The following is a 16,118-nucleotide window of genomic DNA, read 5'->3' as shown; positions in this document are numbered from 1 at the left end:
GGATAGAACCCACTTCCTTAACATAACAAAAGATATTAATACTGATTAACAGCTGCCATCCACTACTCTTTTTTTGCACAATGGATGTTTCTTTCCATTTGATGAAGCACTAGAAACTTTAAAGTGCGCATATAACGTTTCTGACCCATCAGAATCTCAACAACAGCCGATCTTTCCAACATGGTTTAAACTCTGAACAACTTATAATTTAATAACGAATATTACATTCAGGTTAACGGTATTGAAGTAGGTACCAAAATGGCTCCCAATTATACCAACCTATTTATGGGTCATACTGAAAACCAGCTTTTACAACTCGCCCCTGAAAATCCTCATACATTGAAACGTTACACAGACGACATATTTTTCATTTGGTCAGCCGGTTTAAATCATTTAAATAATTTATCACATATGCAAACTCATTTTAAAAAACAATAAAGTTTACCAGTGATTACTCACCAGCTCAGGGTAGCTTTCTTGACGTCACAGTTTTTCTAAAAGACAGAATTTTACACATTGATTTGTACAAAACACTTACAGACAGACCACAGTATTTTCACTATAAAATTTGTCACCTCTCACACTAAACGAAACATTACTTACAGTCAAGCTCTTAGAATAAAGAAAATATACTAAGGTGAAATATGCTACACAAAATACACTAGTGATCTAAAACAAACCACGTTATAAAGAGGATATAAGGACACCGGAATTGACAGACAAAGTAAAAAGACTATCAACACTCAGCGGAAAAACATTCTAAATCTTAGTAAAACTAAACTTTAAAATATAATTCCTTCTTTTATTGGCTATCAGTTTAAACTCAAAAACGCTTCACGAATTCTTAAAAACATTTTTATCTCATACAGCTCAACAATCGTCTCAAACATTCTCTTTCCGAATAGGCAGAACTCTAAAAGATATTCTTGTTCAGACAAAAGTGAATTACATACAATGCAAAAATATTTGTCGTCCATGCAGTAAAGTCCGTTGTCAAACCTGCAAGTTCATAAAAAACATTGACTCATTTTCTGACAAGCACAAAAAAACTTTAAAACATGTCAAGAAATCACTTGTGAAACAAAAAAAATTGTTTTTCACACAAACAACTCTCAGAGAACGTATCAACTGTCATAAATCTTCTCTTAACACCGAAAAACATTTCACTATTGCTCAACACTTTAACCAATCCGGTCATTCCATTAATAATGTCACTCTCATTGGAGCTGAAATATAATTAAAAACTAAAGCAGATAGAGAAATCTATCTATCTGGATTGCTGATCTATACACTGTTCAACCATTCGGAATTAATCTAGATCCTTGAATCAGTGATTGCGTTCGTTATTTTACGTTTGTCAGAAAAATAATTTTATTCTTTGCTTATTTTTTCATGTAATATGAAAGCTGAATTTCCTAAAACTTATTATTTGTTTAATATAATTTTTTATACCTGTTTTTTTTATAAATTAATTAGAATAACATCTTCTTCAATCAGTATCCTGGTGTCACCTTTTTTTTTTTTTACTTAAACATTCAACTATAATTTTTAAATATACATATATTTAGCTATTTCAAAAATAAAATATCCCTAACATCTTTTTACATACACCCTCGTCATCGGGCCCGGCATGGCAAGGTGAGTTAAAACCTTCGACTCGTCATCTGAGGGTCACGGGTTCGAATCCACGTTGCACCAAACATGTTCATCTTTTCAGCCGTGGGGGGCGTTATAATGTGACGGTCAATTCCACTCTTCGTTTGTAAAAGAGTAGCTTAAGATTTGGCGGTGGGTATTGATAACTAGTTGCCTTCCCTCTAGTTTTACACTGCTAAATTGGGGACGGCTAGCGCAGATAACCCTCGTGTAGCTCTGCGCGAAATTCAAAAAACAAACCCTCGCCATTGGCTACTTTGCAGCGGAAATGAGACGCTAACAACAGAACAAAGAGAAATAAAAATTTCTTGGAAAATCAGATGACCTTTATGATGTCATTAAACCCGCTCTCTTTTTTTTTATTCTCGTTCGATTACACCACCATTTCCAGTTTGCCATTGAAGAAGAAAGGTCCACTTTATGAAAGCGATCAACCTAGAGGGTGTTTATTTCATTTCTATCATAAAGCTAATAATATTGGTCTCGTACGCTAGATGGATTTATAAAAAAAAAGAAAATATAAACAGACAGAGGGTGATCTAAAGAAAAGAAACAAGTAGATATATCTGTTTTCTTGTTAAATACAGAAGAAGAACCTGAAAAGTAAAGAATTTCTTTTGTGGAGCAGAAAATAAGAAACAGACAAGCGTAGTAGTACCTCCAATTACACAGAAAATAAAAAACAAAATCCAGCAAATAAAACAGTATCCTGATAAAATAGATATCAAGAAACAGAAAATAAAACGGCACTCTGATTAAACAGAAAAGAAACCAGAAAACATGGTTAGCTTTGATGAACAGTAGAGAAGCCATAAAGTTTAGCAGCACTTCGGTTAGACAAAAACAAAACCGGCAGAGAAAGCAGTACCCCATTAAATATAGAAGAGAAAAAGTACCTTAGTTAAATAGAAGAGAAGCAAAAAATAAGTCATTCTCATTAAAAATTAAAAGAAAATCTAAAAAAAATATATATATTTTTCTTACTTTTATTTAACACAAACTGGAGATTATTATTAGAGATTTTTATAAACTTAAATAACATCACTTCCTATATCTCCAAAATGTGACTTTACTAATTCAGTTTCGTCAGGAGCTATCAATATCCTACAAGTTCACAAATCCACTTAAATCTAAATTGGAACACGATCATTTGTAAATCGAACATTCTCATTCACGTGTTTATGAAGTTCGTAATATATGAAAATAATAACAAACATTACTATTTGTTTATTTAGAATTAAGCAGAAAGTTACACACCACAGGTATCGAAACTACGTTTTGAGCCCGCAGACATACCGCTGTACCACTGGAATGCATCAATTATTATTTAATTTATATTGTTAAGACAAATCAATCAAACAATGCTAAATAATTTTATCCATGAAGCAAACTATTAATATTGTGGAGTTTGAAATAGAATACGTTCGTATTTAAAACAGTTTTTCAGATTTCTGTTGGTAATTATTTTTTCCATCTTATTATATCAATACTAAATAAAATAATTTCTAAACATATATTTCAATCCTTATAAATGTGTATAGAGAATTCGTCAAAGTTCAACATATTAAAATATTAAAAATGCCATTAACGTCTCTACACATGAAACCAATCTTTCGATTTGTGCATTTTAGTTTTTTTTTATTAAAACGGATTATTTAATTATTCTGTCAAGAAAATTATGACATTTAGATAAAATCTTGACATAAGCTAAGATGTTCTTTTCATAATGTTTTGCATCAACAATGTTAATATTAAGTTTTTGAAAGAATCGTGACTAAATAAATAAGAAAAAAATAGAAGATAAATAGCACCCTGATTAAACAGAAAAGAACCCACAAAACAAATATCTTGCCATGATAAAAAGAAAAGAAGAAACCAAAAGGTTTAGCAGTACCTTAGTAAAGCAGAGAAAAATCTCGCAAATTAAGTAACATTCTGGTTGAATATATGGAGAGAGAACAAGTAGATAAAGCTACACGATGGTTAGTTTGAGAGTAAAGTAGAAACATTTCTACCTCAGCTAGGTAGAAAAAAAGCTTCACTTTCGTTCGAAGACAAGAGACGGACAGGTAAAACTACAACTTAGTTGAATAAAGAACAATAATTGGGAAGATAAAAATAAATTCTAGTTGTATATACATGTAGAGAGTAGACTACTTATTTCGCTCTCGTTTAATTACTTCTACATTTTTGTGGGAAATTTCTGTTAATGGGTGATAAAATAATTCATTCTATATAATGTTTCTATGTTCAGCAATACATCATAACGTGTACTTATGAAGGAACTTAGTGTAACGTTCATTACATGCAATTCAGCCTGAAAACAAATATAGATCTGCTGTAATAGTGCTGCCGTAGAATTATAAAATGTCAATGTAATTTTAAATCTCGTTTCTTATTCACGTTTATTTTCTAAACGTGTTCGAATTGATTTTATTTACGAGTAAAAAAAAATAACAAATGCGATCCATGTATTTTTAAAGTAATTTAAACTGAATGTATATCAGATTTCAAAGTATTATAAAACCAGATACATTGAGGTGAATTACAATTACAATAACAATAGCAGACGTAATGTGTTTTGACAAAGGAAATGTCACATCATTACACTTATATATTTGAAGTTTATAATAAATTTTCCCCGATCTTAAGGGAAATGATAATTGGAGTAGAAATATCCTTAGTAAGTTATTTTGTACCATTGCTCTTCATTGTAAAAAATTAATATATGATATTATATAATACTCCAATTTAAAATAAAATATGTTATTGGTTATTAATATACTTTGTAAGATCCCTTGAGCTATTCAGTATATTTGTAAAAGAGTTTTATATAATCTTCTCTCAAGATTTACTCATCTGCTCAAGTTTTATAACAGTACCTTAGGGTTTTCTGAAAAAAATTGCTGAAAACAAACATCATATAGAACAGAATTTTTGGCTTATTTATTTCGTATATTTTGCACAACATTTAAAATACCCTATAAAACTCATATATTTTTAAAACTTTGTAGTTTAATGACACTTTTCATTAATGATAAAAGATGACAGCAATAGGGTCATGTTATTCAGTTATATAATTTGAGTTAAAGTTTTTATGTGACTGCTCAGAATGGAAACACAATATTTTAGTAATAATGATGCACGAATTTAATGAAATATGCTGTTTTTATTGTAATAAAATGTGCCCATTAAATGACATAAATGATTAGTTGTGAAACATCCAATAAAAGATCCAATAATTAAAATGCAAATATAGTTAGAGCCGCATAGATGACGAAAATATCAAAATTGCATAAAATGTTCAACAATCGCCAATATTTTATGTAATTTTTATCTAAAGAATGGTGAACTTTCGAATAAGTGTTCTTCGTCAGAAAGTTCTATTCAATTTCCAAAATAAACGATGTGTTATGTTTTGTTAGAATTATTGACTGTGTAATATAAAATACATTTGTATTATGAAACTTCTTACCAGTTAGATATTTTTTTATATTTCAACCTGAGGGTATGCCATAGTTCGATAATCCACTAGTTCTCTAAATTAAATACAAGTTTGCATTTACTTCGTTGTAAGCGAAGATATACCGACACATTCTACAGATGAGAAGACATTTTGTTACAGTTTTTTGCTGTGTTTCGTTTATTATTTCTTGGTCAGCTACGCAGAAAAAAGAAACCTTAGGTATTACTTACCTAGTGTCATTTGGTTTTGATAAACCCTATAGCTACACGAGGGTGATCTGCCCTAACTACCCTAATTTAGCAGAGGAAGATAATAGGGAAGTCAGTCATAACCATCCATTGCCAACGTTTGGGCTACTGTATTTGCCAACGAATAACGGGAATGGTCTTCATATTATGACGGCACCTGGTCTAGCAAGCTCGGTGTAAGTGGATTCGAACACACGACACACAGACTGCGAGTCAAGTGTTCTAATAACCTGACCATGTCGAGCCTTGAGAGAGAGAGAAATTTCATATAATACGTATAATGCGTATATATAATACGCATATTCAAACTATTGTTACTAAACTGAAAACATAACTTCAAAAGACAAGAGATGTCACGAAAAAAAATGATACGACAGACACTGTTGTAGAGCTGTATAAAGGATGAATATTCAGACTTCGAATTGCAAGCAATAAAATGGAAATCAAATTTTATCACGAGGATAATTAGTTTTCTTACTTATTGATCTCCATTTACTAAAATCCGTTAAAACACATAGATTATCATTTATAAACTGTTATTTTGTTCAGAAATCATGTAGAAAATAACAACAAATATTCGAAGAACTTTTAACATAATTAAAATAATATAGTTTAAGTGCAAAACAGAGAAAATGTTAAAAACATACGAGTTTCTTTTTTAATATTTTTTGTTTTAATTCAGCATATTTCGTCTGTCCTTTCATAAAAGAACTTCAAGAAAGAGATGGAATGTGATAAGAAAATAATATTGAAAATAACTGAAACACTATTGGAGTTGAATTAATGAAGAATATCGTAGAAACACTGTTTTCCGTCTCTATCATATCAAAAATCAAAATCAATATATTTATTTATGTGTAGATCAAAGTAGTCAAAGTTATGAAAAAAAATGGTTTCGGAGATGTTGCATGATGAATGAATAGTGCGTTGAAGAATATCAGATTCGTGTTAGAGAAGAGAAGGTAAGCTAAAAACATTATATAAATAGTGCGACGTCATTCTATTCAATTTAAAAAAAAAACGATTCATAAAGTTTACTATTCGAATTGTTGACTACGTAATTTATTTTGTGTGATAAAACATTTTACCGGTTAGATAGTTTTTATTGCTTCAACTTGATGAAACAATGCATTCTAATTTTTATAAATATAAACGTAAGAAGGGTGTATGTAACTAATTATAATGATTGTCAGTCTGATTTATAGTTTACATGTACGTAACTTCGTCCGATCAGACGTTACCATTAACTGTTTTAACTATTAATTTTTTCCTTAATGTTTGTTGTATTTAATGTAAAATTTGACTGAATAAAACTTATTGCTTGTGGATCAACAGATCGTAAAGATAAACCTATGAAAAATGATTCTTCACTCGTAATTATTTCCTCATGATTTAATTTTCTTGTATTTGTTAAAACTTTGCAAAACCTAGACTGATAAGTAACTTAGAAATACATTCCAAAACAAAAATTAATAATACTATGTTGGTATTTTAGCGGTTAATTGTAACTCTATATTTTAATATATTTAAGCATGCCTCATACTTCATGTGACATAAGTTTAATTGGCACTAAACACTACAAGCAATTGCACAATTATGCAATCACTCTTTCATTTTTAAGTTTTCATAATTGTGTCCAGTGAATAATAACTAAGTACAAACTATATTCTCTTTACTCTTAAATGACCCATGAAGTAAACGCCTTATCAGATGTTTTAACTATTTATAGAGAAAATTACACATGGATTCATAATTTGTTATATGACCTTTAATAACGCGGTTCTAGCAAAATATCGAATGAAATCTAATCAATATTGCATTTTATCCCGTTAATTACAGCTAGTTTCTATTATTTATTTTGGACAGAAAATGAGATTGTTTGAGATGAATGGTACCGTTCCTTCTCTTATTATTAACCGTCAGAAAAGACCACTACCAAAGAGAGCGATTTGTAACAGTTCTCATTTTTATAGAAGTGTTATAAGGAAGGTATCAAATTTAATTCAGTTCAAATAAATGAATTCAATATGGTATAATAAAATTAAAGAAAATGCAAAATATAATAATATTTCTATGATTTACAACTGAAAAGAAAAATCTTTATATATATTTACGTTTTTATGTTGTTGTTTCTGTTTTTTCTCATAACAAAAGCTGATTATTTTATCTGCTGTGTCCTCTGCTAGAAACCGAAACTGGTATTTTCGCGTTTTAAGTGAATAAGGCTTACCGCTTTTACGATTAACAATTGAAGAGATACAGAACGAGACAGAAAGATAGACATTCCATTATCATATATGGCTCAGCATGACCAGGTGATTAAAGCATTCGACTCGTAATCTCAGGGTCGCGGGTTTGAAGCACCGTCACACCAAACTTGCTCGTCCTTTCAGCCGTAGGAGTGTTATAATGTGACGGTCAATTCCGTTATTCCTTGGTAAAAGAGTAGCCCAAGAGTTGGCGGTGGGTGGTGATGATTAGCTGCCTTCCCTCTACTCATACACTGCTGAATTAGGGACTGCTAGCACAGATAGCCTTCGTGTAGCTTTGCGCGAAATTCAAAACAAACAAACCAAACCTAATACCTAGATCTGCACTCGGTGGCAAAACGTTTTCGTTATTAATGTGTGTATATACTATTGATTTTTGTAGGACAGCTGAGTATGTTGATAAATATGAGTGGTAAACCCTAACAAGACTATAGACGTACACGTTTAGAGAAGTGAAGGTGTCAGTGGTCTATACTTCCTACACAAGAATACCGTTTGTTTATGTACCACCAGTGGTCCTAGTGATCTGAAAAAAATATCTTTCTTAAGAACTTAAGCAGAACTTAAACGCTTTCTACCCATGTAATGCTTGAAATCCGACATATGAACGGTTTTCGTATCGTGTAGAAATTGGTTTTCACGATATAAAGTTTTTTTCTAGAGAAGAAATGACCATAAATGTAGAAATTTCAAACCCAGAAGAGTGAAAAACAACACTAAATATATTTAATACGTTAAAGAAACATTTAACAACACTTTAGATGTTTAAAACATTAAAGAAAACTTTGATGATAAAGCTGTTTATTATGCCAACAAAACCCAGTAAGTTTTAATCACGATTTGTCGTTTGCTAGTTTGTATGATATAACATAGTAAAAATAGTAATAATTTGAATCATATCTTTTGTAAGAAGTATGTACAGTAGCATTCAAACCACACATTTGTTTGGATAAAGTGAATTCAAACGTGATTTAATTTTACGAAAATTACAGGTCAAACAATTAAACTTTTGGCTGTTAAAATTTTTAAATGTAAGTTAATTGTAATGATCGATCAGGTGATGACATATTCAGCTTTAAGACAGCAGCATTCACTATTTTTTTTATTTAAAGAAACATTAATTATCTTGTTCTATTATTTACATGCGTATAGTTCATCGCTGTTTAATATTACATTAGCTATATCTAAGTTATTGTACTTTGTCTCCCTCTTAATTTGCAGTGTACTACAATAGATTTTACAGTAGAGTGTAGTACAATGTACAACATATATTTCAGTTTATAAAAGTATTAAACTATTTCATGTTATGATCAATGAAATAAAATGAACGGAAAGAAACACGTGATACCTTATGTGAATCACTTTAAATGTGACTATGATAATTTAAATAGAATAGAAAGAAATTCGCTTTTTAAATGAGCTTTATCTGGTACTATTATTTGCACTAGTGTATTGTTCGAAGTGTGTTATAACTTGTTGTGTTTGTGGCAATTTTCCTTCGATTTATTTTTGGTATTTCTTAGATTATCATCAATAGACATTAAAAGAATACTATATATATTTAAGTTGCTGATTGTTTAAGTCGAGTTTTAATTCGATGATAAACTTCATAAAACAAAACTATACGACGTAAAGGTATCGATAATCCAAGCACAGTGTTCTTCTGAATTTTAAGTAATTATGTAAGGCTAATTATTTGTAAAATGGCTTCAGGTTTTTTGTTTTAAAAAATCGCTTGAAGCGTTTAAAAGGCACATTTAAATTGCTTTGTTTCGAGGAAATTGTTACTCTCTGTTATGATAAAAATTAACTTAGCCTTAACTTGATTACTGATTTTTTTATTACTTTGTACGATTTAACTTCCAATTGAAGTTTGAAATATTCACTACGGATTAAAAAAAGCACAAACAATTGAGAACTACTTAAAATAATGGCCATGGTGACGTGTGAAAACGATACTTAGACGTTTAGGTTTCCAGCTTCAGAATATCACAGATATTTTGTTTGATGAGAAACTTTGTTCTTAAACAAAGAGATGGCTATGTTTTATTTTGTAGGGTTAAGCTGTAGTGGACTCTCTGCTGTAGTCACCGAGGTGAACTCAACTCCAAAGTTTTGCATTATAAACCCATAAACTTACCTCTGACCTAGCAAATGATTAAAAAATAACGATTAATGTAAAAATATTGAAGCTCAGGTGTAAAACTAGTGTCGCTTAATCATTTCAAAAATAAAATATGTTATGAATCAATCAAGTCAGACTTTAGATGAATAATTTATTTTTAGGGGAAAAATACAATACTGGAAATAATAATTATTATTATCATCATTAGGTAGAAATAATAGGCTGAGACTCTGTTTATGATCTGATTCTACCTAAATATTGTGAGCACTTTTAAACCTAAAGCAATAGAAAACTATAACAATTCGTAAGTTAAGTTGCAAAGAGTGAAATGGTAATCTGGTATAAGTTTCTTTCGGGAAAACAATGTGTATTATCAACTATAGCTTCACCTGATCTGAATTTTTCGTCGACTTCTATGCTATTAAAGTGAAAACTATCAGTTTTGAATTATCTTATTCGAGCGAAGAACGATAGCTACTTTTTGTACCCCCCCCCCTTTAGTTAATGCACTGCCTAATTAATAACTTTTCGTTAGTGTCATTTGGAGAAGTCGGATCATGAAAGCAAACCCACGCGAAGTGTCCAAAGAGAATGTTTTTTTTAAATCTTTAATAAAAAAGTAAAAATAAAGGAAGTACATTTCATTTTTGCTTTGTAATCGCAGAACAAACCAAATTGTTTACGAGTAAGAGAATGTTTTATTTTAGTAGAAAAAAACAAAAATACTAAATTAAATATGTATAACTTGTTTAGTAATTATAGCAAAAGGTGCTATAGAAAGTTATAACGCAAATTACTTAGTACAACTGATAACTTCGGTTTGATTTAGAATCTTCTTTAGTTTCCATTAAATGCACATCACTAAATAAATGTTGATAATAAAATGTGTTAATGTTTATATATGTTAATAATAATTTGACACGTTTAATACATTCCATTATTTGAATTTTGTTTAGGTTAGAAAATACTGTTAAATATTATTACTGGCTTACGTTTCATTTAAATCTATTTCTGATTATGAAATTACTGTTACTTGGATAAACCAAACCATGCATGTACATACCCTTATTTGTAGCTTTATATCGTATTCATTCAATTCTATATGGCCGAAAAGAATTATCTTTGGTTATGTCATTGTTTGAGAACACGAAAATGATATTTCAAGTACATTAGAATTTTTTAGTACATTAGACTACGTTTTCTTTAAATGTATCTATAAGCAGTTTCATATATTATTGAAAAAAAAAGATGTTGGTTTAATAGTTGTAATGTAAACTCAGTTTGAGGCGATCGATGTATGGCTGTCATGTACCCGGCACAAGCTGAATATGAGAGTTTCTTTCCCGAGCATGTATAAATATTTGTTTTCTTCAAACTAAAATTAGTTGAAAGCGACACACATAAGAAATTCATATAGAGTTACGTTTCTTTCCTCCCTCTATAGGGAAGATGTGCCAGCGCATATGAAATTCAAACTAATGACAGACATTTAATTACGTTCTCTCTTTTAAAACTGAGTGCGCTGTAATTTTTAATGAAGAATTTGAGCCCTTTAAATAATAGAATTAATTAAAGGAATTAAAGAGATTTATCGAATTACAGTGTTACAAAAATAAAATTTTGAAAGTTTGGAAATGTGAGCAAATTCAATAAACTGCATCTTTCAAGAGTTAGCATTCCTAGAGGGCAATAATATAAACAAAATATTCATAAATGTTTTCACTATTTGTTTCCCTAACTTTGACTAAAATGTTTAAAACAGAAAAATGCCTGGGATTTTTATTTTTAGAAATTTAATTAAATAACAAACCAAATTTTCCAATTGGTCCAGTGGAGAAAAATAGAGTTGAAATTAATTTATAGTTTTCGAGACATATACCGAGAACGATTTTAACCTGTTTGATATTATATAAATTTTAAATAATATGAATATCGCAATACATGTTTATTAAAATACTAAAATTAGTGTATACAGCTAACGTTTTACTCACTCATTACTTTACTTACAACGAATGTTTATTACCTAAAGAAAAACTAAAACACAATAATGCTAATTTACAAAGTAAAATTAACTATTAATAAGTTATAAATCATAATATTTTACACAACAAGAAAGCTACCTTGTAAATAAGTGAATAGTTATGGTAATAAAAGTTTCATGACAAAGAGATTCATTACACATTCACGCATCTACCATGAGGACGCACCAAAATTAAACGCCAAATACAAGTTTCGTATGAGACTTACATTTCTAAAGAAATATATTAACAGCCCCCCGCTAGTACAGCGGTATGTCTTCGGATTTACAACGCTAAAATCAGGGGTTCGATTCCCCTCGGTGGGCTGAGCAGATAGCCCTTTGTGGCTTTGGTATACGAAAAACACACACACACTCTTTCAGGCCTGGCATGGCCTAGCGCGTATGGCGTGCGACTCGTAATCCGAGGGTGGCGGGTTCGTGCCCGCGTCGCGCCAAACATGCTCGCCCTCCCAGCTGTGGGAGCGTTATAATGTGACGATCAATCCCACTATTCGTTGGTAAAAGAGTAGCCCAAGAGTTGGCGGTGGGTGGTGATGAGTAGCTGCCTTCCCTTTAGTCTTACACTGCTAAATTAGGGACGGCTAGCACAGATAGCCCTCGAGTAGCTTTGTGCGAAATTCCAAAACTAACTAACTAACTAAATATATTAACAAGAATACATCATATGGGTAAAACCTAGTTGTTGTTTTATTCTAGTAACCAGACATAACGTAGTCAGAACTTTTTCTGTTATAAGTTGCTACGTTAAATTGAGTATCAGAACTAATGTATTGTGGCACGTGAAAACAGGTTTATGTACAATCGCAGACACGAAAAATTAGAATCCAGTATATAAAAGTGTAAAAGACATTTTCACCAGAGTACTCTGGCAAGGCGTAGTTTTTGGAATGTTTTCCAGGTTTATTATGAGTTTATTTAAGGGAATTGTCATCTCCAACGAATCTAAAATTTCTATAATTAAGTAAAAAATAAAAGATGACTATTTCATGGGTTTTTTTTGCTCACACCTACAGGTTTATAATTTATTATACAAGTTTATGAAAAAACTAAAGACTGACAAATGTACCGAAAACAAAGAGTTTTCCAACAAAATTAAGATAGACTGCGTAATAAGGCAACTAACTACACTGCACAACAATTTTTGTGAAACGTTTTGCTTCCTGAAAAGTTTTTGCTGATTGTGACAGTTACCTGGTGGATATGCACAAATATAGTTTTGGTTTTGTTTCATCACGTAGGAACTCTGAGAAATAGACAGCTAACTGTTTACTGGCAATAACGTATTTAATTGCGTTTATGTTTCTAATACGCTATTCAGTTCAAATAATTAAAAATGTTTTGCTCGTGATTTTCGTTCGTATTCAATGTCCGGTGCATCACGTTGCAGTGTCTAACAGTAGTCAACAAGCATTTACGGATTCCAGTTGCCTTGATATCGTTTTTCTGTTGTAGCAATGTCCTGGTGAAACTGGAGATTTCGATGAAACGGTACGTGATGGGCAACTTTGATTATGATTTTCGTGATCAGCAGCCAAAAGTCTATAAGGAACACCAAGCAGTGTTCAAGAAGCAAAAACTTTGTTGTGCAGTGCTATTTTAGCAAACTAACAGCTTATCCAGGTCCGTCTTTTTTCTTACGTACGTGGACGCTATCAGGCCACACCCAAATTGTGTTGTCTGAAATCACATTGCATCGTTAATACATCTTTATAACTTCGAGCGTCGATAAAATTATACATATACGTATGACTGAGTTTGTAATTAACAATATATCATATAATTAAAGTTAAATGTGTTATGAATGAGACATCGTATCATCTTCTTTACATGTTTGAAACTACTTTATTCGTGTTATCTTTTGTGAATCTTTCTGTTGGACTTACTGTAAAATTTTACATTGTATGGAAATTAACGTTTCGTTTTATTTCAGCAACAACTTACTGATGTTATCAGAAAAAATGATTAGTTTTTGAGAAAAGTTTCAGAAGAATTGAATGAGATATATTTGTGGAATTGCGAGAGATATAATTAAAGATGTTTAAAAAACAACATATTTCCAGTTTAGAGAAGAAGTAAAGACAGTATCGTATAGTTACTTATCACTATCTACTTTGATTACTGTAACTTAGCTTTATCAGCTGGAATACTCAATTATAACCTTTCTTAAAAATGTTCCTAAAATAACGTTTGAAACTTTAAAGCAGACAAGCACATACGAATAGTAGAAAAGCACTGTCAATTAATTTGAAGGTTAAAAAATTAGATGAATGATATAACTTTCTCTTGGTCTCCGTTTCTTCATTTCTTTAAACGCAAAGCTGCAAAATAAGATATTTCCGTCATGTTCACCGTAGGATCAGACGCTGAATTTTAATGTTATATACCTAAAGCTTATCACTGAGCTACTGTGAGAGGTGGAGGATCGCTTTAATATTAAATATTCTTCGGGGGATTCACTTTGATATTAAGATTCTTGAGGTCTCTCAGCAAAGCGGTAGGAGACATTTTTAACAGAATTTACTTCACTTATACATAACATTGTGCACATTCAATATGTTATTTATTATCTAGTATATAAACATAATAATAATGTCATTCATAAATTGCTAATGAAGAAGTTTTAAAACGCTAGAAATACGGTTTCGATACCCGTGTTTGGCAGTACACAGTTTACTGATTGTACAGCTGTGTGCTTAACGTTAAACAAACTTAATATTGTTGGTATTAATGCTTTCCGGTTTTGCGTGTTTAGAACTGGAACCACAGTAGGAAATAACCAAATACTGATATCAACATTGTACTTTTTTTTTATTAATAAAATAGTATATTTTGGCTAAAGAAGAGTTTCAGGTTTGATCTATTCACGAATATATCGCGAATTACAGAGTTAAACCGGTTTCGAAAGATTTCTACCCTTCAACTCTACACTGAACAAAGAAAAACTAAAGACTGTGAAACATTAAACTATGAAATAAGAGATACGGGCGAACTACTTTTATTTGGAAAAATTCAAATGCAAATTTACAGTTTATTGTGATTGTAAGCATATATGTATCGTTAACGTTTGTCTAGGAAAAAGTAGAGTCAATGTTAAAAGAAACAAAGCTTTGAACGTCAAAGCAACGCTAATAATGATTTGTGAAAGACGGTTTTGTTTGTTTGTTTCGAATTTCACGCAAACCTACTCGAGGGCTATCTGCAGTAGCCGTCCCTAATTTAGCAGCATAAGACTAGAGGGAAGGCAGCTAGTCATCACTACCCACCGCCAACTGTTGAGCTACTCTTTTACTAACAAACAGTGAGATTGACCGTCACATTATAACGTCCACACAACGGAAAGGGTGAGCATGTTTGGTGTGACGGGGATTCGAACCCACGATCCTCATATTTCGAGTCGAGCGCCTTAACTATGTGGCCATGTTGTGCTGCGTAAAAGAAATAAAGCACAAAAGAGAGGTATTGTTTTATATTAAATTTTACTTTCACTAATAACACAGGACAGCTAATTTAAACATAATAAAAGTTGTTTTGGTTTTAATAATAAATTTTAAATAATTCAGCTCTGCAGATTTCAAATATAATAATATTTTTTTGACAAATCGGGAAAAAATAAAACTCTTACTTAGATTAACTTATTATTTTGTTTATTGCAGTAGACATTTTGTATTATTATGTTTGTTAAGTTTAGGTTTTAGAACGACCGATAGTACTCTCACGTCGTAGTTAGTCTAGAGAAATGTACATCATTTTTTTGGATCCAGCGTACAGGAATTGCTGTAGAATATGTAAAAATATTAACACAATAAAACCGTTGCAAACTTGTGTTAATAAAGACTTTGAAACAATAATACGTACTTAGGAGACTGGTAAATACTATGCCACGTCACATTCAGAATAAGTTCAATCGTTTACAAAATAAAGTAATTTCTAATATTTTCACTGTTACACTGATATGGGACCCAAAATGACTCACAACCTGAGGTTTACAAGCTCGAATCAACGCCCAATCAAATATGTTCGCCCTTTTAGCGCTATAACGTGACAGTCAATCCCACTATTTGTTGGTAAAAGAATAGCCCAAGTGGTCATGACTACCTTCCCTCTAGTCTTTTACTGCTAAATTAGGAATAGCTAACGCAGATAACATTCGTTTAACTTTGCGCAAAATTGTAAACAAACGAATAATACAACGATATATTGATAATTATAAAAATAAATCTATTTCATTAAGAAGTAGATTTATTCCTATAAGTAACAAAGTTTGCTATTACCTTGAAAAGAAGGTTATGTTATCACTAATGCCAAAAAATAA

The sequence above is a fragment of the Tachypleus tridentatus genome, chromosome 10 (assembly GCF_004210375.1).
Source record: "Tachypleus tridentatus isolate NWPU-2018 chromosome 10, ASM421037v1, whole genome shotgun sequence".
Classification (NCBI taxonomy): domain Eukaryota; kingdom Metazoa; phylum Arthropoda; class Merostomata; order Xiphosura; family Limulidae; genus Tachypleus; species Tachypleus tridentatus.
This window is presented reverse-complemented; position numbering follows the sequence as displayed.